Raw genomic sequence first — 17,112 nt, 5'->3', positions numbered from 1 at the left:
AATCGAACCAGCGACCTAAGGATTGCCGATTGTTCTACTACAGTCCTCCGCTCTACCAGCTGAGCTATCGAAGGATTGGCAAAGCCGGGTGTGTGCAACTCTTTGGCTTGGCTAAGAGTGCCATGAGCATTAGCTAAAAAGATGTTTGAAAAAGTCAAAAAGTTTTTGGAGGATGCGGGCATCGATCCCGCTACCTCTCGCATGCTAAGCGAGCGCTCTACCATTTGAGCTAATCCCCCATGTCTGACCCACGCATTTAGCCACGCAATCCACTGATCAATCTCTGTAACTGTTTGAAACTTTTTTTTTTTTTTTTTTTTTTTAAGTGTCAAAATATTTTTGACATTAGAAGACTAAGACTGGGATGTTTACAGAGCTTCGCGTGGCTTAATACTTAGGACAAGAAAGTTGTTATGTAGCAGATGAGGCTCTAGAGCCATGGGACCCTTTTGGGAGGAGCATTGTAATGGGAGGAGCATTGTAATGTAAGGAGCTGAAAGGGTGCTTCTAGCTGCAAAATTTTTTACCATGAAAGAGCAAGCATAGGAGACAGGTGACAAAACCTTGAAAGAAATGCGTTGGCCGGGAATCGAACCCGGGTCAACTGCTTGGAAGGCAGCTATGCTCACCACTATACCACCAACGCTTCTGTGACAGCTGTGATGTCGGTGATGTCGGTGACGTCTGTGATTCGCATGGCTTAGACTGACTACTTCTGCTATCATGAAGAGCAAAATTCGTTCACAAAGACCTTAAAACACCTCCAAAGAAGAGGAACAATGCGTTGGCCTAGAAACGAACCTGCCTCAATTACAATGGTGGAAACAGTAAAATTGAAGTCCACCTGGAACCCGGGTCAACTGCTTGGAAGGCAGCTATGCTTACCACTATACCACCAACGCTTCTGTGACAGCTGTGATGTCGGTGATGTCGGTGACGTCTGTGATTCGCATGGCTTAGACTGACTACTTCTGCTATCATGAAGAGCAAAATTCGTTCACAAAGACCTTAAAACACCTCCAAAGAAGAGGAACAATGCGTTGGCCTAGAAACGAACTTGCCTCAATTACAATGGTGGAAACAGTAAAATTGATTGCTTAGCAGAGGATGGTTTCGATCCATCGACCTCTGGGTTATGGGCCCAACACGCTTCCGCTGCGCCACTCTGCTTCTGTCTGTAAAGGAAATGAGAAGCATAACTACCCTCTGGTTCCTGTCAAGCTGCTAGCGGGAAGGCGGTCTCTGCCGTTTCAGCAAGTTTAGCTTAAAAGCCGATTGTTATGGGCTGAAGTCCACCTGGAGACCAGCATTTGGGTTTTCGCTTGTGCCTAGTCACGAGCATGCAGCACCGTTGTCTCTGTGGCGCAATCGGTTAGCGCGTTCGGCTGTTAACCGAAAGGTTGGTGGTTCAAGCCCACCCAGGGACGAGGTCCCCTTTTTGATTTGGTTGCACGTCACAGCTAAAGGTGGTTCTTTGGCGAGCCTTAGATGTGCTCTCAACTGAAAGCTTGGTCTCTGTGCCTGTTTTAAAGTCCCAATGTTGACGGGAGACCTCTCTGGAAAGGGTGTTTCTAGTGGTAAGAGCAGGGGTCAGCGGAAGTGTGTGTGTTTCAGCAGCTTGAAACATCCCAAATGAAAACATACCCCCCAAAAAAATGTCCTTCGAGCCGGAATCGAACCAGCGACCTAATGATTGCCGATTGTTCTACTACAGTCCTCCGCTCTACCAGCTGAGCTATCGAAGGATTGGCAAAGCCGGGTGTGTGCAACTCTTTGGCTTGGCTAAGAGTGCCATGAGCATTAGCTAAAAAGATGTTTGAAAAAGTCAAAAAGTTTTTGGAGGATGCGGGCATCGATCCCGCTACCTCTCGCATGCTAAGCGAGCGCTCTACCATTTGAGCTAATCCCCCATGTCTGACCCACGCATTTAGCCACGCAATCCACTGATCAATCTCTGTAACTGTTTGAAACTTTTTTTTTTTTTTTTTAAGTGTCAAAATATTTTTGACATTAGAAGACTAAGACTGGGATGTTTACAGAGCTTCGCGTGGCTTAATACTTAGGACAAGAAAGTTGTTATGTAGCAGATGAGGCTCTAGAGCCATGGGACCCTTTTGGGAGGAGCATTGTAATGGGAGGAGCATTGTAATGTAAGGAGCTGAAAGGGTGCTTCTAGCTGCAAAATTTTTTACCATGAAAGAGCAAGCATAGGAGAAAGGTGACAAAACCTTGAAAGAAATGCGTTGGCCGGGAATCGAACCCGGGTCAACTGCTTGGAAGACAGCTATGCTCACCACTATACCACCAACGCTTCTGTGACAGCTGTGATGTCGGTGATGTCGGTGACGTCTGTGATTCGCATGGCTTAGACTGACTACTTCTGCTATCATGAAGAGCAAAATTCGTTCACAAAGACCTTAAAACACCTCCAAAGAAGAGGAACAATGCGTTGGCCTAGAAACGAACTTGCCTCAATTACAATGGTGGAAACAGTAAAATTGATTGCTTAGCAGAGGATGGTTTCGATCCATCGACCTCTGGGTTATGGGCCCAGCACGCTTCCGCTGCGCCACTCTGCTTCTGTCTGTAAAGGAGATGAGAAGCATAACTACCCTCTGGTTCCTGTCAAGCTGCTAGCGGGAAGGCGGTCTCTGCCGTTTCAGCAAGTTTAGCTTAAAAGCAAATTGTTATGGGCTGAAGTCCACCTGGAGACCAGCATTTGGGTTTTCGCTTGTGCCTAGTCACGAGCATGCAGCACCGTTGTCTCTGTGGCTCAATCGGTTAGCGCGTTCGGCTGTTAACCGAAAGGTTGGTGGTTCAAGCCCACCCAGGGACGAGGTCCCCTTTTTGATTTGGTTGCACGTCACAGCTAAAGGTGGTTCTTTGGCGAGCCTTAGATGTGCTCTCAACTGAAAGCTTGGTCTCTGTGCCTGTTTTAAAGTCCCAATGTTGACGGGAGACCTCTCTGGAAAGGGTGTTTCTAGTGTTAAGAGCAGGGGTCAGCGGAAGTGTGTGTGTTTCAGCAGCTTGAAACATCCCAAATGAAAACATACCCCCCAAAAAAATGTCCTTCGAGCCGGAATCGAACCAGCGACCTAAGGATTGCCGATTGTTCTACTACAGTCCTCCGCTCTACCAGTTGAGCTATCGAAGGATTGGCAAGGCCAGGTGTGTGCAACTCTTTGGCTTGGCTAAGAGTGCCATGAGCATTAGCTAAAAAGATGTTTGAAAAAGTCAAAAAGTTTTTGGAGGATGCGGGCATCGATCCCGCTACCTCTCGCATGCTAAGCGAGCGCTCTACCATTTGAGCTAATCCCCCATGTCTGACCCACGCATTTAGCCACGCAATCCACTGATCAATCTCTGTAACTGTTTGAAACTTTTTTTTTTTTTTTTTTTTTTTTTTTAAGTGTCAAAATATTTTTGACATTAGAAGACTAAGACTGGGATGTTTACAGAGCTTCGCGTGGCTTAATACTTAGGACAAGAAAGTTGTTATGTAGCAGATGAGGCTCTAGAGCCATGGGACCCTTTTGGGAGGAGCATTGTAATGGGAGGAGCATTGTAATGTAAGGAGCTGAAAGGGTGCTTCTAGCTGCAAAATTTTTTACCATGAAAGAGCAAGCATAGGAGACAGGTGACAAAACCTTGAAAGAAATGCGTTGGCCGGGAATCGAACCCGGGTCAACTGCTTGGAAGGCAGCTATGCTCACCACTATACCACCAACGCTTCTGTGACAGCTGTGATGTCGGTGATGTCGGTGACGTCTGTGATTCGCATGGCTTAGACTGACTACTTCTGCTATTATGAAGAGCAAAATTCGTTCACAAAGACCTTAAAACACCTCCAAAGAAGAGGAACAATGCGTTGGCCTAGAAACGAACCTGCCTCAATTACAATGGTGGAAACAGTAAAATTGAAGTCCACCTGGAACCCGGGTCAACTGCTTGGAAGGCAGCTATGCTTACCACTATACCACCAACGCTTCTGTGACAGCTGTGATGTCGGTGATGTCGGTGACGTCTGTGATTCGCATGGCTTAGACTGACTACTTCTGCTATCATGAAGAGCAAAATTCGTTCACAAAGACCTTAAAACACCTCCAAAGAAGAGGAACAATGCGTTGGCCTAGAAACGAACTTGCCTCAATTACAATGGTGGAAACAGTAAAATTGATTGCTTAGCAGAGGATGGTTTCGATCCATCGACCTCTGGGTTATGGGCCCAGCACGCTTCCGCTGCGCCACTCTGCTTCTGTCTGTAAAGGAGATGAGAAGCATAACTACCCTCTGGTTCCTGTCAAGCTGCTAGCGGGAAGGCGGTCTCTGCCGTTTCAGCAAGTTTAGCTTAAAAGCCGATTGTTATGGGCTGAAGTCCACCTGGAGACCAGCATTTGGGTTTTCGCTTGTGCCTAGTCACGAGCATGCAGCACCGTTGTCTCTGTGGCGCAATCGGTTAGCGCGTTCGGCTGTTAACCGAAAGGTTGGTGGTTCAAGCCCACCCAGGGACGAGGTCCCCTTTTTGATTTGGTTGCACGTCACAGCTAAAGGTGGTTCTTTGGCGAGCCTTAGATGTGCTCTCAACTGAAAGCTTGGTCTCTGTGCCTGTTTTAAAGTCCCAATGTTGACGGGAGACCTCTCTGGAAAGGGTGTTTCTAGTGTTAAGAGCAGGGGTCAGCGGAAGTGTGTGTGTTTCAGCAGCTTGAAACATCCCAAATGAAAACATACCCCTCAAAAAAATGTCCTTCGAGCCGGAATCGAACCAGCGACCTAAGGATTGCCGATTGTTCTACTACAGTCCTCCGCTCTACCAGCTGAGCTATCGAAGGATTGGCAAAGCCGGGTGTGTGCAACTCTTTGGCTTGGCTAAGAGTGCCATGAGCATTAGCTAAAAAGATGTTTGAAAAAGTCAAAAAGTTTTTGGAGGATGCGGGCATCGATCCCACTACCTCTCGCATGCCAAGCGAGCGCTCTACCATTTGAGCTAATCCCCCATGTCTGACCCACGCATTTAGCCACGCAATCCACTGATCAATCTCTGTAACTGTTTGAAACTTTTTTTTTTTTTTTTTTTTTAAGTGTCAAAATATTTTTGACATTAGAAGACTAAGACTGGGATGTTTACAGAGCTTCGCGTGGCTTAATACTTAGGACAAGAAAGTTGTTATGTAGCAGATGAGGCTCTAGAGCCATGGGACCCTTTTGGGAGGAGCATTGTAATGGGAGGAGCATTGTAATGTAAGGAGCTGAAAGGGTGCTTCTAGCTGCAAAATTTTTTACCATGAAAGAGCAAGCATAGGAGACAGGTGACAAAACCTTGAAAGAAATGCGTTGGCCGGGAATCGAACCCGGGTCAACTGCTTGGAAGGCAGCTATGCTCACCACTATACCACCAACGCTTCTGTGACAGCTGTGATGTCGGTGATGTCGGTGACGTCTGTGATTCGCATGGCTTAGACTGACTACTTCTGCTATCATGAAGAGCAAAATTCGTTCACAAAGACCTTAAAACACCTCCAAAGAAGAGGAACAATGCGTTGGCCTAGAAACGAACCTGCCTCAATTACAATGGTGGAAACAGTAAAATTGAAGTCCACCTGGAACCCGGGTCAACTGCTTGGAAGGCAGCTATGCTTACCACTATACCACCAACGCTTCTGTGACAGCTGTGATGTCGGTGATGTCGGTGACGTCTGTGATTCGCATGGCTTAGACTGACTACTTCTGCTATCATGAAGAGCAAAATTCGTTCACAAAGACCTTAAAACACCTCCAAAGAAGAGGAACAATGCGTTGGCCTAGAAACGAACTTGCCTCAATTACAATGGTGGAAACAGTAAAATTGATTGCTTAGCAGAGGATGGTTTCGATCCATCGACCTCTGGGTTATGGGCCCAGCACGCTTCCGCTGCGCCACTCTGCTTCTGTCTGTAAAGGAGATGAGAAGCATAACTACCCTCTGGTTCCTGTCAAGCTGCTAGCGGGAAGGCGGTCTCTGCCGTTTCAGCAAGTTTAGCTTAAAAGCCGATTGTTATGGGCTGAAGTCCACCTGGAGACCAGCATTTGGGTTTTCGCTTGTGCCTAGTCACGAGCATGCAGCACCGTTGTCTCTGTGGCGCAATCGGTTAGCGCGTTCGGCTGTTAACCGAAAGGTTGGTGGTTCAAGCCCACCCAGGGACGAGGTCCCCTTTTTGATTTGGTTGCACGTCACAGCTAAAGGTGGTTCTTTGGCGAGCCTTAGATGTGCTCTCAACTGAAAGCTTGGTCTCTGTGCCTGTTTTAAAGTCCCAATGTTGACGGGAGACCTCTCTGGAAAGGGTGTTTCTAGTGTTAAGAGCAGGGGTCAGCGGAAGTGTGTGTGTTTCAGCAGCTTGAAACATCCCAAATGAAAACATACCCCCCAAAAAAATGTCCTTCGAGCCAGAATCGAACCAGCGACCTAAGGATTGCACATTGTTCTACTACAGTCCTCCGCTCTACCAGCTGAGCTATCGAAGGATTTGCAAAGCTGGGTGTGTGCAACTCTTTGGCTTGGCTAAGAGTGCCATGAGCATTAGCTAAAAAGATGTTTGAAAAAGTCAAAAAGTTTTTGGAGGATGCGGGCATCGATCCCGCTACCTCTCGCATTGCTAAGCGAGCGCTCTACCATTTGAGCTAATCCCCCATGTCTGACCCACGCATTTAGCCACGCAATCCACTGATCAATCTCTGTAACTGTTTGAAACTTTTTTTTTTTTTTTTTTTTTTTAAGTGTCAAAATATTTTTGACATTAGAAGACTAAGACTGGGATGTTTACAGAGCTTCGCGTGGCTTAATACTTAGGACAAGAAAGTTGTTATGTAGCAGATGAGGCTCTAGAGCCATGGGACCCTTTTGGGAGGAGCATTGTAATGGGAGGAGCATTGTAATGTAAGGAGCTGAAAGGGTGCTTCTAGCTGCAAAATTTTTTACCATGAAAGAGCAAGCATAGGAGACAGGTGACAAAACCTTGAAAGAAATGCGTTGGCCGGGAATCGACCCCGGGTCAACTGCTTGGAAGGCAGCTATGCTCACCACTATACCACCAACGCTTCTGTGACAGCTGTGATGTCGGTGATGTCGGTGATGTCGGTGACGTCGGTGACGTCTGTGATTCGCATGGCTTAGACTGACTACTTCTGCTATCATGAAGAGCAAAATTCGTTCACAAAGACCTTAAAACACCTCCAAAGAAGAGGAACAATGCGTTGGCCTAGAAACGAACTTGCCTCAATTACAATGGTGGAAACAGTAAAATTGATTGCTTAGCAGAGGATGGTTTCGATCCATCGACCTCTGGGTTATGGGCCCAACACGCTTCCGCTGCGCCACTCTGCTTCTGTCTGTAAAGGAGATGAGAAGCATAACTACCCTCTGGTTCCTGTCAAGCTGCTAGCGGGAAGGCGGTCTCTGCCGTTTCAGCAAGTTTAGCTTAAAAGCCGATTGTTATGGGCTGAAGTCCACCTGGAGACCAGCATTTGGGTTTTCGCTTGTGCCTAGTCACGAGCATGCAGCACCGTTGTCTCTGTGGCGCAATCGGTTAGCGCGTTCGGCTGTTAACTGAAAGGTTGGTGGTTCAAGCCCACCCAGGGACGAGGTCCCCTTTTTGATTTGGTTGCACGTCACAGCTAAAGGTGGTTCTTTGGCGAGCCTTAGATGTGCTCTCAACTGAAAGCTTGGTCTCTGTGCCTGTTTTAAAGTCCCAATGTTGACGGGAGACCTCTCTGGAAAGGGTGTTTCTAGTGTTAAGAGCAGGGGTCAGCGGAAGTGTGTGTGTTTCAGCAGCTTGAAACATCCCAAATGAAAACATACCCCCCCAAAAAATGTCCTTCGAGCCGGAATCGAACCAGCGACCTAAGGATTGCCGATTGTTCTACTACAGTCCTCCGCTCTACCAGCTGAGCTATCGAAGGATTGGCAAGGCCGGGTGTGTGCAACTCTTTGGCTTGGCTAAGAGTGCCATGAGCATTAGCTAAAAAGATGTTTGAAAAAGTCAAAAAGTTTTTGGAGGATGCGGGCATCGATCCCGCTACCTCTCGCATGCTAAGCGAGCACTCTACCATTTGAGCTAATCCCCCATGTCTGACCCACGCATTTAGCCACGCAATCCACTGATCAATCTCTGTAACTGTTTGAAACTTTTTTTTTTTTTTTTTTTTTTAAGTGTCAAAATATTTTTGACATTAGAAGACTAAGACTGGGATGTTTACAGAGCTTCGCGTGGCTTAATACTTAGGACAAGAAAGTTGTTATGTAGCAGATGAGGCTCTAGAGCCATGGGACCCTTTTGGGAGGAGCATTGTAATGGGAGGAGCATTGTAATGTAAGGAGCTGAAAGGGTGCTTCTAGCTGCAAAATTTTTTACCATGAAAGAGCAAGCATAGGAGACAGGTGACAAAACCTTGAAAGAAATGCGTTGGCCGGGAATCGAACCCGGGTCAACTGCTTGGAAGGCAGCTATGCTCACCACTATACCACCAACGCTTCTGTGACAGCTGTGATGTCGGTGATGTCGGTGACGTCTGTGATTCGCATGGCTTAGACTGACTACTTCTGCTATCATGAAGAGCAAAATTCGTTCACAAAGACCTTAAAACACCTCCAAAGAAGAGGAACAATGCGTTGGCCTAGAAACGAACCTGCCTCAATTACAATGGTGGAAACAGTAAAATTGAAGTCCACCTGGAACCCGGGTCAACTGCTTGGAAGGCAGCTATGCTTACCACTATACCACCAACGCTTCTGTGACAGCTGTGATGTCGGTGATGTCGGTGACGTCTGTGATTCGCATGGCTTAGACTGACTACTTCTGCTATCATGAAGAGCAAAATTCGTTCACAAAGACCTTAAAACACCTCCAAAGAAGAGGAACAATGCGTTGGCCTAGAAACGAACTTGCCTCAATTACAATGGTGGAAACAGTAAAATTGATTGCTTAGCAGAGGATGGTTTCGATCCATCGACCTCTGGGTTATGGGCCCAACACGCTTCCGCTGCGCCACTCTGCTTCTGTCTGTAAAGGAAATGAGAAGCATAACTACCCTCTGGTTCCTGTCAAGCTGCTAGCGGGAAGGCGGTCTCTGCCGTTTCAGCAAGTTTAGCTTAAAAGCCGATTGTTATGGGCTGAAGTCCACCTGGAGACCAGCATTTGGGTTTTCGCTTGTGCCTAGTCACGAGCATGCAGCACCGTTGTATCTGTGGCGCAATCGGTTAGCGCGTTCGGCTGTTAACCGAAAGGTTGGTGGTTCAAGCCCACCCAGGGACGAGGTCCCCTTTTTGATTTGGTTGCACGTCACAGCTAAAGGTGGTTCTTTGGCGAGCCTTAGATGTGCTCTCAACTGAAAGCTTGGTCTCTGTGCCTGTTTTAAAGTCCCAATGTTGACGGGAGACCTCTCTGGAAAGGGTGTTTCTAGTGTTAAGAGCAGGGGTCAGCGGAAGTGTGTGTGTTTCAGCAGCTTGAAACATCCCAAATGAAAACATACCCCCCAAAAAAATGTCCTTCGAGCCGGAATCGAACCAGCGACCTAAGGATTGCCGATTGTTCTACTACAGTCCTCCGCTCTACCAGCTGAGCTATCGAAGGATTGGCAAAGCCGGGTGTGTGCAACTCTTTGGCTTGGCTAAGAGTGCCATGAGCATTAGCTAAAAAGATGTTTGAAAAAGTCAAAAAGTTTTTGGAGGATGCGGGCATCGATCCCGCTACCTCTCGCATGCTAAGCGAGCGCTCTACCATTTGAGCTAATCCCCCATGTCTGACCCACGCATTTAGCCACGCAATCCACTGATCAATCTCTGTAACTGTTTGAAACTTTTTTTTTTTTTTTTTTTTTTTTTAAGTGTCAAAATATTTTTGACATTAGAAGACTAAGACTGGGATGTTTACAGAGCTTCGCGTGGCTTAATACTTAGGACAAGAAAGTTGTTATGTAGCAGATGAGGCTCTAGAGCCATGGGACCCTTTTGGGAGGAGCATTGTAATGGGAGGAGCATTGTAATGTAAGGAGCTGAAAGGGTGCTTCTAGCTGCAAAATTTTTTACCATGAAAGAGCAAGCATAGAAGACAGGTGACAAAACCTTGAAAGAAATGCGTTGGCCGGGAATCGAACCCGGGTCAACTGCTTGGAAGGCAGCTATGCTCACCACTATACCACCAACGCTTCTGTGACAGCTGTGATGTCGGTGATGTCGGTGACGTCTGTGATTCGCATGGCTTAGACTGACTACTTCTGCTATCATGAAGAGCAAAATTCGTTCACAAAGACCTTAAAACACCTCCAAAGAAGAGGAACAATGCGTTGGCCTAGAAACGAACCTGCCTCAATTACAATGGTGGAAACAGTAAAATTGAAGTCCACCTGGAACCCGGGTCAACTGCTTGGAAGGCAGCTATGCTTACCACTATACCACCAACGCTTCTGTGACAGCTGTGATGTCGGTGATGTCGGTGACGTCTGTGATTCGCATGGCTTAGACTGACTACTTCTGCTATCATGAAGAGCAAAATTCGTTCACAAAGACCTTAAAACACCTCCAAAGAAGAGGAACAATGCGTTGGCCTAGAAACGAACTTGCCTCAATTACAATGGTGGAAACAGTAAAATTGATTGCTTAGCAGAGGATGGTTTCGATCCATCGACCTCTGGGTTATGGGCCCAGCACGCTTCCGCTGCGCCACTCTGCTTCTGTCTGTAAAGGAGATGAGAAGCATAACTACCCTCTGGTTCCTGTCAAGCTGCTAGCGGGAAGGCGGTCTCTGCCGTTTCAGCAAGTTTAGCTTAAAAGCCGATTGTTATGGGCTGAAGTCCACCTGGAGACCAGCATTTGGGTTTTCGCTTGTGCCTAGTCACGAGCATGCAGCACCGTTGTCTCTGTGGCGCAATCGGTTAGCGCTTTCGGCTGTTAACCGAAAGGTTGGTGGTTCAAGCCCACCCAGGGACGAGGTCCCCTTTTTGATTTGGTTGCACGTCACAGCTAAAGGTGGTTCTTTGGCGAGCCTTAGATGTGCTCTCAACTGAAAGCTTGGTCTCTGTGCCTGTTTTAAAGTCCCAATGTTGATGGGAGACCTCTCTGGAAAGGGTGTTTCTAGTGTTAAGAGCAGGGGTCAGCGGAAGTGTGTGTGTTTCAGCAGCTTGAAACATCCCAAATGAAAACATACCCCCCAAAAAAATGTCCTTCGAGCCGGAATCGAACCAGCGACCTAAGGATTGCCGATTGTTCTACTACAGTCCTCCGCTCTACCAGCTGAGCTATCGAAGGATTGGCAAAGCCGGGTGTGTGCAACTCTTTGGCTTGGCTAAGAGTGCCATGAGCATTAGCTAAAAAGATGTTTGAAAAAGTCAAAAAGTTTTTGGAGGATGCGGGCATCGATCCCGCTACCTCTCGCATGCTAAGCGAGCGCTCTACCATTTGAGCTAATCCCCCATGTCTGACCCACGCATTTAGCCACGCAATCCACTGATCAATCTCTGTAACTGTTTGAAACTTTTTTTTTTTTTTTTTTTTTTAAGTGTCAAAATATTTTTGACATTAGAAGACTAAGACTGGGATGTTTACAGAGCTTCGCGTGGCTTAATACTTAGGACAAGAAAGTTATTATGTAGCAGATGAGGCTCTAGAGCCATGGGACCCTTTTGGGAGGAACATTGTAATGGGAGGAGCATTGTAATGTAAGGAGCTGAAAGGGTGCTTCTAGCTGCAAAATTTTTTACCATGAAAGAGCAAGCATAGGAGACAGGTGACAAAACCTTGAAAGAAATGCGTTGGCCGGGAATCGAACCCGGGTCAACTGCTTGGAAGGCAGCTATGCTCACCACTATACCACCAACGCTTCTGTGACAGCTGTGATGTCGGTGATGTCGGTGACGTCTGTGATTCGCATGGCTTAGACTGACTACTTCTGCTATCATGAAGAGCAAAATTCGTTCACAAAGACCTTAAAACACCTCCAAAGAAGAGGAACAATGCGTTGGCCTAGAAACGAACTTGCCTCAATTACAATGGTGGAAACAGTAAAATTGATTGCTTAGCAGAGGATGGTTTCGATCCATCGACCTCTGGGTTATGGGCCCAGCACGCTTCCGCTGCGCCACTCTGCTTCTGTCTGTAAAGGAGATGAGAAGCATAACTACCCTCTGGTTCCTGTCAAGCTGCTAGCGGGAAGGCGGTCTCTGCCGTTTCAGCAAGTTTAGCTTAAAAGCAAATTGTTATGGGCTGAAGTCCACCTGGAGACCAGCATTTGGGTTTTCGCTTGTGCCTAGTCACGAGCATGCAGCACCGTTGTCTCTGTGGCGCAATCGGTTAGCGCGTTCGGCTGTTAATCAAAAGGTTGGTGGTTCAAGCCCACCCAGGGATGAGGTCCCCTTTTTGATTTGGTTGCACGTCACAGCTAAAGGTGGTTCTTTGGCGAGCCTTAGATGTGCTCTCAACTGAAAGCTTGGTCTCTGTGCCTGTTTTAAAGTCCCAATGTTGACGGGAGACCTCTCTGGAAAGGGTGTTTCTAGTGTTAAGAGCAGGGGTCAGCGGAAGTGTGTGTGTTTCAGCAGCTTGAAACATCCCAAATGAAAACATACCCCCCAAAAAAATGTCCTTCGAGCCGGAATCGAACCAGCGACCTAAGGATTGCCGATTGTTCTACTACAGTCCTCCGCTCTACCAGCTGAGCTATCGAAGGATTGGCAAGGCCGGGTGTGTGCAACTCTTTGGCTTGGCTAAGAGTGCCATGAGCATTAGCTAAAAAGATGTTTGAAAAAGTCAAAAAGTTTTTGGAGGATGCGGGCATCGATCCCGCTACCTCTCGCATGCTAAGCGAGCGCTCTACCATTTGAGCTAATCCCCCATGTCTGACCCACGCATTTAGCCACGCAATCCACTGATCAATCTCTGTAACTGTTTGAAACTTTTTTTTTTTTTTTTTTTTTTAGTGTCAAAATATTTTTGACATTAGAAGACTAAGACTGGGATGTTTACAGAGCTTCGCGTGGCTTAATACTTAGGACAAGAAAGTTATTATGTAGCAGATGAGGCTCTAGAGCCATGGGACCCTTTTGGGAGGAGCATTGTAATGGGAGGAGCATTGTAATGTAAGGAGCTGAAAGGGTGCTTCTAGCTGCAAAATTTTTTACCATGAAAGAGCAAGCATAGGAGACAGGTGACAAAACCTTGAAAGAAATGCGTTGGCCGGGAATCGAACCCGGGTCAACTGCTTGGAAGGCAGCTATGCTCACCACTATACCACCAACGCTTCTGTGACAGCTGTGATGTCGGTGATGTCGGTGACGTCTGTGATTCGCATGGCTTAGACTGACTACTTCTGCTATCATGAAGAGCAAAATTCGTTCACAAAGACCTTAAAACACCTCCAAAGAAGAGGAACAATGCGTTGGCCTAGAAACGAACTTGCCTCAATTACAATGGTGGAAATAGTAAAATTGATTGCTTAGCAGAGGATGGTTTCGATCCATCGACCTCTGGGTTATGGGCCCAACACGCTTCCGCTGCGCCACTCTGCTTCTGTCTGTAAAGGAAATGAGAAGCATAACTACCCTCTGGTTCCTGTCAAGCTGCTAGCGGGAAGGCGGTCTCTGCCGTTTCAGCAAGTTTAGCTTAAAAGCCGATTGTTATGGGCTGAAGTCCACCTGGAGACCAGCATTTGGGTTTTCGCTTGTGCCTAGTCACGAGCATGCAGCACCGTTGTATCTGTGGCGCAATCGGTTAGCGCGTTCGGCTGTTAACCGAAAGGTTGGTGGTTCAAGCCCACCCAGGGACGAGGTCCCCTTTTTGATTTGGTTGCACGTCACAGCTAAAGGTGGTTCTTTGGCGAGCCTTAGATGTGCTCTCAACTGAAAGCTTGGTCTCTGTGCCTGTTTTAAAGTCCCAATGTTGACGGGAGACCTCTCTGGAAAGGGTGTTTCTAGTGTTAAGAGCAGGGGTCAGCGGAAGTGTGTGTGTTTCAGCAGCTTGAAACATCCCAAATGAAAACATACCCCCCAAAAAAATGTCCTTCGAGCCGGAATCGAACCAGCGACCTAAGGATTGCCAATTGTTCTACTACAGTCCTCCGCTCTACCAGCTGAGCTATCGAAGGATTGGCAAAGCCGGGTGTGTGCAACTCTTTGGCTTGGCTAAGAGTGCCATGAGCATTAGCTAAAAAGATGTTTGAAAAAGTCAAAAAGTTTTTGGAGGATGCGGGCATCGATCCCGCTACCTCTCGCATGCTAAGCGAGCGCTCTACCATTTGAGCTAATCCCCCATGTCTGACCCACGCATTTAGCCACGCAATCCACTGATCAATCTCTGTAACTGTTTGAAACTTTTTTTTTTTTTTTTTTTTTTAGTGTCAAAATATTTTTGACATTAGAAGACTAAGACTGGGATGTTTACAGAGCTTCGCGTGGCTTAATACTTAGGACAAGAAAGTTATTATGTAGCAGATGAGGCTCTAGAGCCATGGGACCCTTTTGGGAGGAGCATTGTAATGGGAGGAGCATTGTAATGTAAGGAGCTGAAAGGGTGCTTCTAGCTGCAAAATTTTTTACCATGAAAGAGCAAGCATAGGAGACAGGTGACAAAACCTTGAAAGAAATGCGTTGGCCGGGAATCGAACCCGGGTCAACTGCTTGGAAGGCAGCTATGCTCACCACTATACCACCAACGCTTCTGTGACAGCTGTGATGTCGGTGATGTCGGTGACGTCTGTGATTCGCATGGCTTAGACTGACTACTTCTGCTATCATGAAGAGCAAAATTCGTTCACAAAGACCTTAAAACACCTCCAAAGAAGAGGAACAATGCGTTGGCCTAGAAACGAACTTGCCTCAATTACAATGGTGGAAATAGTAAAATTGATTGCTTAGCAGAGGATGGTTTCGATCCATCGACCTCTGGGTTATGGGCCCAACACGCTTCCGCTGCGCCACTCTGCTTCTGTCTGTAAAGGAAATGAGAAGCATAACTACCCTCTGGTTCCTGTCAAGCTGCTAGCGGGAAGGCGGTCTCTGCCGTTTCAGCAAGTTTAGCTTAAAAGCCGATTGTTATGGGCTGAAGTCCACCTGGAGACCAGCATTTGGGTTTTCGCTTGTGCCTAGTCACGAGCATGCAGCACCGTTGTATCTGTGGCGCAATCGGTTAGCGCGTTCGGCTGTTAACCGAAAGGTTGGTGGTTCAAGCCCACCCAGGGACGAGGTCCCCTTTTTGATTTGGTTGCACGTCACAGCTAAAGGTGGTTCTTTGGCGAGCCTTAGATGTGCTCTCAACTGAAAGCTTGGTCTCTGTGCCTGTTTTAAAGTCCCAATGTTGACGGGAGACCTCTCTGGAAAGGGTGTTTCTAGTGTTAAGAGCAGGGGTCAGCGGAAGTGTGTGTGTTTCAGCAGCTTGAAACATCCCAAATGAAAACATACCCCCCAAAAAAATGTCCTTCGAGCCGGAATCGAACCAGCGACCTAAGGATTGCCAATTGTTCTACTACAGTCCTCCGCTCTACCAGCTGAGCTATCGAAGGATTGGCAAAGCCGGGTGTGTGCAACTCTTTGGCTTGGCTAAGAGTGCCATGAGCATTAGCTAAAAAGATGTTTGAAAAAGTCAAAAAGTTTTTGGAGGATGCGGGCATCGATCCCGCTACCTCTCGCATGCTAAGCGAGCGCTCTACCATTTGAGCTAATCCCCCATGTCTGACCCACGCATTTAGCCACGCAATCCACTGATCAATCTCTGTAACTGTTTGAAACTTTTTTTTTTTTTTTTAAGTGTCAAAATATTTTTGACATTAGAAGACTAAGACTGGGATGTTTACAGAGCTTCGCGTGGCTTAATACTTAGGACAAGAAAGTTGTTATGTAGCAGATGAGGCTCTAGAGCCATGGGACCCTTTTGGGAGGAGCATTGTAATGGGAGGAGCATTGTAATGTAAGGAGCTGAAAGGGTGCTTCTAGCTGCAAAATTTTTTACCATGAAAGAGCAAGCATAGGAGACAGGTGACAAAACCTTGAAAGAAATGCGTTGGCCGGGAATCGAACCCGGGTCAACTGCTTGGAAGGCAGCTATGCTCACCACTATACCACCAACGCTTCTGTGACAGCTGTGATGTCGGTGATGTCGGTGACGTCTGTGATTCGCATGGCTTAGACTGACTACTTCTGCTATCATGAAGAGCAAAATTCGTTCACAAAGACCTTAAAACACCTCCAAAGAAGAGGAACAATGCGTTGGCCTAGAAACGAACTTGCCTCAATTACAATGGTGGAAACAGTAAAATTGATTGCTTAGCAGAGGATGGTTTCGATCCATCGACCTCTGGGTTATGGGCCCAGCACGCTTCCGCTGCGCCACTCTGCTTCTGTCTGTAAAGGAGATGAGAAGCATAACTACCCTCTGGTTCCTGTCAAGCTGCTAGCGGGAAGGCGGTCTCTGCCGTTTCAGCAAGTTTAGCTTAAAAGCCGATTGTTATGGGCTGAAGTCCACCTGGAGACCAGCATTTGGGTTTTCGCTTGTGCCTAGTCACGAGCATGCAGCACCGTTGTCTCTGTGGCGCAATCGGTTAGCGCGTTCGGCTGTTAACCGAAAGGTTGGTGGTTCAAGCCCACCCAGGGACGAGGTCCCCTTTTTGATTTGGTTGCACGTCACAGCTAAAGGTGGTTCTTTGGCGAGCCTTAGATGTGCTCTCAACTGAAAGCTTGGTCTCTGTGCCTGTTTTAAAGTCCCAATGTTGACGGGAGACCTCTCTGGAAAGGGTGTTTCTAGTGTTAAGAGCAGGGGTCAGCGGAAGTGTGTGTGTTTCAGCAGCTTGAAACATCCCAAATGAAAACATACCCCCCCAAAAAAAGGCCTTCAAGCCGGAATCGAACCAGCGACCTAAGGATTGCCGATTGTTCTACTACAGTCCTCCGCTCTACCAGCTGAGCTATCGAAGGATTGGCAAGGCCGGGTGTGTGCAACTCTTTGGCTTGGCTAAGAGTGCCATGAGCATTAGCTAAAAAGATGTTTGAAAAAGTCAAAAAGTTTTTGGAGGATGCGGGCATCGATCCCGCTACCTCTCGCATGCTAAGCGAGCGCTCTACCATTTGAGCTAATCCCCCATGTCTGACCCACGCATTTAGCCA

The 17,112-nt window shown here is 47.2% G+C and overlaps 36 non-coding genes across 36 annotated transcripts in view; 4 read left to right on the top strand and 32 right to left on the bottom strand.

Moving 5' to 3' along the window:
• The window catches only part of TRNAY-GUA (transfer RNA tyrosine (anticodon GUA)), an 87-nt gene extending 13 nt beyond the window's left edge, over positions 1 to 74 (bottom strand). The window contains 2 exon segments of the tRNA in view: positions 1 to 23; positions 38 to 74. The exon segment at positions 1 to 23 is cut by the window's left edge and continues 13 nt beyond it. This is a non-coding gene — a tRNA (tRNA-Tyr).
• Positions 75 to 166: 92 nt separating this feature from the next.
• TRNAA-AGC (transfer RNA alanine (anticodon AGC)) lies at positions 167 to 239 on the bottom strand. Its single transcript has one exon. It is a non-coding gene; the product is annotated as a tRNA-Ala (tRNA).
• Positions 240 to 574: 335 nt separating this feature from the next.
• On the bottom strand, positions 575 to 646 carry TRNAG-UCC (transfer RNA glycine (anticodon UCC)). The gene has a single exon. It is a non-coding gene; the product is annotated as a tRNA-Gly (tRNA).
• Positions 647 to 1,353: 707 nt separating this feature from the next.
• Positions 1,354 to 1,427, top strand: TRNAN-GUU (transfer RNA asparagine (anticodon GUU)). Its single transcript has one exon. It is a non-coding gene; the product is annotated as a tRNA-Asn (tRNA).
• A 410-nt stretch (positions 1,428 to 1,837) lies between these two features.
• On the bottom strand, positions 1,838 to 1,910 carry TRNAA-AGC (transfer RNA alanine (anticodon AGC)). Its single transcript has one exon. It is a non-coding gene; the product is annotated as a tRNA-Ala (tRNA).
• Positions 1,911 to 2,239: 329 nt separating this feature from the next.
• Positions 2,240 to 2,311, bottom strand: TRNAG-UCC (transfer RNA glycine (anticodon UCC)). The gene has a single exon. It is a non-coding gene; the product is annotated as a tRNA-Gly (tRNA).
• Positions 2,312 to 3,067: 756 nt separating this feature from the next.
• On the bottom strand, positions 3,068 to 3,154 carry TRNAY-GUA (transfer RNA tyrosine (anticodon GUA)). The gene is given in 2 exon segments: positions 3,068 to 3,103; positions 3,118 to 3,154. It is a non-coding gene; the product is annotated as a tRNA-Tyr (tRNA).
• Positions 3,155 to 3,246: 92 nt separating this feature from the next.
• Positions 3,247 to 3,319, bottom strand: TRNAA-AGC (transfer RNA alanine (anticodon AGC)). Its single transcript has one exon. It is a non-coding gene; the product is annotated as a tRNA-Ala (tRNA).
• Positions 3,320 to 3,658: 339 nt separating this feature from the next.
• Positions 3,659 to 3,730, bottom strand: TRNAG-UCC (transfer RNA glycine (anticodon UCC)). Its single transcript has one exon. It is a non-coding gene; the product is annotated as a tRNA-Gly (tRNA).
• A 707-nt stretch (positions 3,731 to 4,437) lies between these two features.
• Positions 4,438 to 4,511, top strand: TRNAN-GUU (transfer RNA asparagine (anticodon GUU)). Its single transcript has one exon. It is a non-coding gene; the product is annotated as a tRNA-Asn (tRNA).
• A 231-nt stretch (positions 4,512 to 4,742) lies between these two features.
• Positions 4,743 to 4,829, bottom strand: TRNAY-GUA (transfer RNA tyrosine (anticodon GUA)). The gene is given in 2 exon segments: positions 4,743 to 4,778; positions 4,793 to 4,829. It is a non-coding gene; the product is annotated as a tRNA-Tyr (tRNA).
• Positions 4,830 to 4,921: 92 nt separating this feature from the next.
• On the bottom strand, positions 4,922 to 4,994 carry TRNAA-GGC (transfer RNA alanine (anticodon GGC)). Its single transcript has one exon. It is a non-coding gene; the product is annotated as a tRNA-Ala (tRNA).
• A 333-nt stretch (positions 4,995 to 5,327) lies between these two features.
• On the bottom strand, positions 5,328 to 5,399 carry TRNAG-UCC (transfer RNA glycine (anticodon UCC)). The gene has a single exon. It is a non-coding gene; the product is annotated as a tRNA-Gly (tRNA).
• Positions 5,400 to 6,106: 707 nt separating this feature from the next.
• TRNAN-GUU (transfer RNA asparagine (anticodon GUU)) lies at positions 6,107 to 6,180 on the top strand. The gene has a single exon. It is a non-coding gene; the product is annotated as a tRNA-Asn (tRNA).
• A 231-nt stretch (positions 6,181 to 6,411) lies between these two features.
• Positions 6,412 to 6,498, bottom strand: TRNAY-GUA (transfer RNA tyrosine (anticodon GUA)). The gene is given in 2 exon segments: positions 6,412 to 6,447; positions 6,462 to 6,498. It is a non-coding gene; the product is annotated as a tRNA-Tyr (tRNA).
• A 1,347-nt stretch (positions 6,499 to 7,845) lies between these two features.
• On the bottom strand, positions 7,846 to 7,932 carry TRNAY-GUA (transfer RNA tyrosine (anticodon GUA)). Its single transcript is given in 2 exon segments — positions 7,846 to 7,881; positions 7,896 to 7,932. It is a non-coding gene; the product is annotated as a tRNA-Tyr (tRNA).
• A 92-nt stretch (positions 7,933 to 8,024) lies between these two features.
• On the bottom strand, positions 8,025 to 8,097 carry TRNAA-AGC (transfer RNA alanine (anticodon AGC)). Its single transcript has one exon. It is a non-coding gene; the product is annotated as a tRNA-Ala (tRNA).
• Positions 8,098 to 8,431: 334 nt separating this feature from the next.
• TRNAG-UCC (transfer RNA glycine (anticodon UCC)) lies at positions 8,432 to 8,503 on the bottom strand. Its single transcript has one exon. It is a non-coding gene; the product is annotated as a tRNA-Gly (tRNA).
• Positions 8,504 to 9,515: 1,012 nt separating this feature from the next.
• TRNAY-GUA (transfer RNA tyrosine (anticodon GUA)) lies at positions 9,516 to 9,602 on the bottom strand. Its single transcript is given in 2 exon segments — positions 9,516 to 9,551; positions 9,566 to 9,602. It is a non-coding gene; the product is annotated as a tRNA-Tyr (tRNA).
• Positions 9,603 to 9,694: 92 nt separating this feature from the next.
• Positions 9,695 to 9,767, bottom strand: TRNAA-AGC (transfer RNA alanine (anticodon AGC)). The gene has a single exon. It is a non-coding gene; the product is annotated as a tRNA-Ala (tRNA).
• A 337-nt stretch (positions 9,768 to 10,104) lies between these two features.
• On the bottom strand, positions 10,105 to 10,176 carry TRNAG-UCC (transfer RNA glycine (anticodon UCC)). Its single transcript has one exon. It is a non-coding gene; the product is annotated as a tRNA-Gly (tRNA).
• Positions 10,177 to 11,188: 1,012 nt separating this feature from the next.
• On the bottom strand, positions 11,189 to 11,275 carry TRNAY-GUA (transfer RNA tyrosine (anticodon GUA)). Its single transcript is given in 2 exon segments — positions 11,189 to 11,224; positions 11,239 to 11,275. It is a non-coding gene; the product is annotated as a tRNA-Tyr (tRNA).
• Positions 11,276 to 11,367: 92 nt separating this feature from the next.
• Positions 11,368 to 11,440, bottom strand: TRNAA-AGC (transfer RNA alanine (anticodon AGC)). The gene has a single exon. It is a non-coding gene; the product is annotated as a tRNA-Ala (tRNA).
• A 334-nt stretch (positions 11,441 to 11,774) lies between these two features.
• Positions 11,775 to 11,846, bottom strand: TRNAG-UCC (transfer RNA glycine (anticodon UCC)). Its single transcript has one exon. It is a non-coding gene; the product is annotated as a tRNA-Gly (tRNA).
• A 756-nt stretch (positions 11,847 to 12,602) lies between these two features.
• On the bottom strand, positions 12,603 to 12,689 carry TRNAY-GUA (transfer RNA tyrosine (anticodon GUA)). Its single transcript is given in 2 exon segments — positions 12,603 to 12,638; positions 12,653 to 12,689. It is a non-coding gene; the product is annotated as a tRNA-Tyr (tRNA).
• Positions 12,690 to 12,781: 92 nt separating this feature from the next.
• On the bottom strand, positions 12,782 to 12,854 carry TRNAA-AGC (transfer RNA alanine (anticodon AGC)). Its single transcript has one exon. It is a non-coding gene; the product is annotated as a tRNA-Ala (tRNA).
• A 333-nt stretch (positions 12,855 to 13,187) lies between these two features.
• On the bottom strand, positions 13,188 to 13,259 carry TRNAG-UCC (transfer RNA glycine (anticodon UCC)). The gene has a single exon. It is a non-coding gene; the product is annotated as a tRNA-Gly (tRNA).
• A 756-nt stretch (positions 13,260 to 14,015) lies between these two features.
• On the bottom strand, positions 14,016 to 14,102 carry TRNAY-GUA (transfer RNA tyrosine (anticodon GUA)). Its single transcript is given in 2 exon segments — positions 14,016 to 14,051; positions 14,066 to 14,102. It is a non-coding gene; the product is annotated as a tRNA-Tyr (tRNA).
• A 92-nt stretch (positions 14,103 to 14,194) lies between these two features.
• Positions 14,195 to 14,267, bottom strand: TRNAA-AGC (transfer RNA alanine (anticodon AGC)). The gene has a single exon. It is a non-coding gene; the product is annotated as a tRNA-Ala (tRNA).
• A 333-nt stretch (positions 14,268 to 14,600) lies between these two features.
• On the bottom strand, positions 14,601 to 14,672 carry TRNAG-UCC (transfer RNA glycine (anticodon UCC)). The gene has a single exon. It is a non-coding gene; the product is annotated as a tRNA-Gly (tRNA).
• Positions 14,673 to 15,428: 756 nt separating this feature from the next.
• TRNAY-GUA (transfer RNA tyrosine (anticodon GUA)) lies at positions 15,429 to 15,515 on the bottom strand. The gene is given in 2 exon segments: positions 15,429 to 15,464; positions 15,479 to 15,515. It is a non-coding gene; the product is annotated as a tRNA-Tyr (tRNA).
• A 92-nt stretch (positions 15,516 to 15,607) lies between these two features.
• On the bottom strand, positions 15,608 to 15,680 carry TRNAA-AGC (transfer RNA alanine (anticodon AGC)). Its single transcript has one exon. It is a non-coding gene; the product is annotated as a tRNA-Ala (tRNA).
• A 328-nt stretch (positions 15,681 to 16,008) lies between these two features.
• TRNAG-UCC (transfer RNA glycine (anticodon UCC)) lies at positions 16,009 to 16,080 on the bottom strand. Its single transcript has one exon. It is a non-coding gene; the product is annotated as a tRNA-Gly (tRNA).
• A 451-nt stretch (positions 16,081 to 16,531) lies between these two features.
• Positions 16,532 to 16,605, top strand: TRNAN-GUU (transfer RNA asparagine (anticodon GUU)). Its single transcript has one exon. It is a non-coding gene; the product is annotated as a tRNA-Asn (tRNA).
• Positions 16,606 to 16,836: 231 nt separating this feature from the next.
• TRNAY-GUA (transfer RNA tyrosine (anticodon GUA)) lies at positions 16,837 to 16,923 on the bottom strand. Its single transcript is given in 2 exon segments — positions 16,837 to 16,872; positions 16,887 to 16,923. It is a non-coding gene; the product is annotated as a tRNA-Tyr (tRNA).
• A 92-nt stretch (positions 16,924 to 17,015) lies between these two features.
• On the bottom strand, positions 17,016 to 17,088 carry TRNAA-AGC (transfer RNA alanine (anticodon AGC)). The gene has a single exon. It is a non-coding gene; the product is annotated as a tRNA-Ala (tRNA).
• Between the last annotated feature and the right edge of the window lie 24 nt (positions 17,089 to 17,112).

Source organism: Hyla sarda, unplaced genomic scaffold, assembly GCF_029499605.1.
Source record: "Hyla sarda isolate aHylSar1 unplaced genomic scaffold, aHylSar1.hap1 scaffold_766, whole genome shotgun sequence".
Classification (NCBI taxonomy): Eukaryota; Metazoa; Chordata; class Amphibia; order Anura; family Hylidae; genus Hyla; species Hyla sarda.
The sequence above is the reverse complement of the archived record's forward strand: the minus strand, read 5'-3'. Positions and strand labels throughout refer to the sequence as shown.